Source organism: Primulina tabacum, chromosome 5 (genome assembly GCF_025594145.1).
Source record: "Primulina tabacum isolate GXHZ01 chromosome 5, ASM2559414v2, whole genome shotgun sequence".
Taxonomy (NCBI): Eukaryota; Viridiplantae; Streptophyta; class Magnoliopsida; order Lamiales; family Gesneriaceae; genus Primulina; species Primulina tabacum.
The window spans coordinates 39,317,178-39,319,728 of NC_134554.1; positions in this window are offsets into that span (position 1 = coordinate 39,317,178).

Below are 2,551 nucleotides of genomic sequence, written 5' to 3' on the forward strand. Positions count from 1 at the left end.
AACCGATTCTGTAGGAAAAATTCAGAAACGAAACACATCAACAATAAATTCAAGAGTAATATTTTTTTAGGTGGTAAGCATTTCAGGGTCTCTTTGAAGCCTTACCATGCGCATCCTCCAACTTTCCTCTCTGCTCCTCTTACACCTCCCCAGGACAAAGTCACATACTTCTTCCTTTCATAATCATGTTAACCTCCACACATGCTCTGTTAGGATCAGGAAAGTGTTTAGAGGGGGGGGTGAATGAACTCTTTTAAAATTTTCTCATGTAACACTGATTTCAACCGTTTTTAGGTGGTTGAAAACGTCTTCTCAAACGGTTGAGAATGTGAACTACTATTAAGTGCGGAAAACGGTTCACAATCTTTGATGCAGCTAAAAAAACAATAACAGGCTAAAACAATGAGTAGAGACTCAGACAGATAAGTAATTGCTGAGAGTAAAGTGACACAGGTTTGTTATGGATGTTCGGAGATTAACAACTCCTACGTCACCCCTTCTTCCTCCTTAGGAAGGATTCCACTAAATGACTTTGGCTTTACAAACTTCTTGCAACAACCCGGTCCAATCAGGACTTATCACTCTGCCTGTTTTGGAACTTTTAGTGATCACTTTACACTTCTGGATATTTAAGAACACTTAGTTCACCAGACAACACAACTGAATCAAATAACCAAAGGGTTAATGATATGAATAAATGGTTTTGATTTAGTAGCACGAAAATGATCCTTTAGATGAGCAGATAAATTTCTCTTGAGTGCGTGCTGATTGAGCGATGGAGTATATGAACTTGTAAGAGCGCTCTGAGATCTTTTTGAGTAGCAAGCGAGTTGTAATAATGCAGCTGATAATCTCTATCTTTTCTGCTTGCATATTCTTCCGTTAATATAAACGATTTCTTTAACGGTCGGAAAGGACATAACAACGTTAACCTGATCCTCTGTACAGACGTGTTGCCATCGATATGTTGAGCATTAAATGATCTTTGATAGACGCATTTAATATTCCTTTTGCACAGCATCGTTCTGAATTGCTTTTCTTGAGGAGTTCCTTTTAAGGAAACTGTTTTGGGCAGCAGAACTATATGTCTATGCTTGGTCTTTCTTTTTCTGGTAAAGATGGTAAAGATAATCAAATGTAGATCAATCTTGGAACTGATGTAAGAATTTGTTGTCTTTAAAGCGGTGTAAGAATGTCTTTGAGTAATAACTAGTTCTCTTTAATGACCAGTTCTGATAACAATCTGAAGTGAGCGGTTGAACTGCTTTGAGTTTTGATCAGTTAGCTGAGCGGTTGAACTGCTGCATATCTGATATACGAACCGCAACTGAAAACTTGTTTTTGTCATACAACAAAATTCTTGGGAATAATATTTTCTTGAACATGCTCTTTTCCCTCCTCCCTTACTACCCCTTCATAACACCGACACACGACTTTTTGGTCCCCGCACAAGACTCCAACCCTTTTCCCACAGGAAACTTAAGCTTCTGATGACAAGTGGAAGCTACGGCTCTGAAATCCTTCAGGGCTGGCCGTCCTAGAATTCCATTATATGCTGACGGGATATCCACCACGATGAAGGCTATCATTTTTGTTACTCGCCAAGGATCAGTCCCCAAGGATAGTGGAACAACAATCTGACCCAAAGACGAGATGGCGTGTCCTACAAACCCATACAGCGGGGTGGAGAATGGCTCAAACTCAAATCCTTCCACCTTCATTTGATCCAACGTGCTCTTGAACAAGACGTTTACGGAGCTTCCATTATCAATAAATATCATCGCCGCATCATAATTGGCAATGATGGACGTCACTACGAAGGCATCATTATGTGGAGTTACAACACCTCGGAGGTCTTCCGGCCCAAAGCTGATGACGGGGTCTTGTGGTAAGTCTGCACCCCTAGATATCTCAAAGTTCTCCAACCTCCTCCCATGCGCTTTCCGAGCTCGCCCGGAATCTCCGTCAGTAGCACCCCCCGAGATCATATGAATAATTCCTCTCGTAGGGTGGTTATCCTCATCTATTCTCCTCCTCGGTTCGACGAGCTCCTGAGGGACATCTTGATCCTCGACCTTCTCCTCTCTGCTCCCCAACCCTCTGATTTATCCATGGGGGGCCTTGACCACGTCTAAGGGACGGGCAAGACCTCTGTCGACTTCCAGGTGCGGATCTTTCTCGTCTGTCCAGTGAAGGCAATCTAGCATTGCACTCAACCTTTCGTGACTTCTCCCACCTCTCCGCGGGATCCCTCACCTCCATCACCTCGTCACGACTCCTATCCAGGGGAACATGTGATGAGAATTGTTCTCTGCCCTTAGCTTTATCCTCCTCCTTCTCGCTCGCATCTCTCTTCCTACCTCCTCTTTCCGCTCCTTCAACTCTACTTCCCCCGGGCCGCTGCTCCATCCTCTTATGCCGCTGGACATCTTCTAGATTTACATATTTTTCCGCCCAAGATAACAGATCATCATAATTTTATGGAGGTTTCTTCACCAACGACTCCTCCTCTCAGTCCGTGGGTAAATGCACTTATCATGATGTCGGGGGT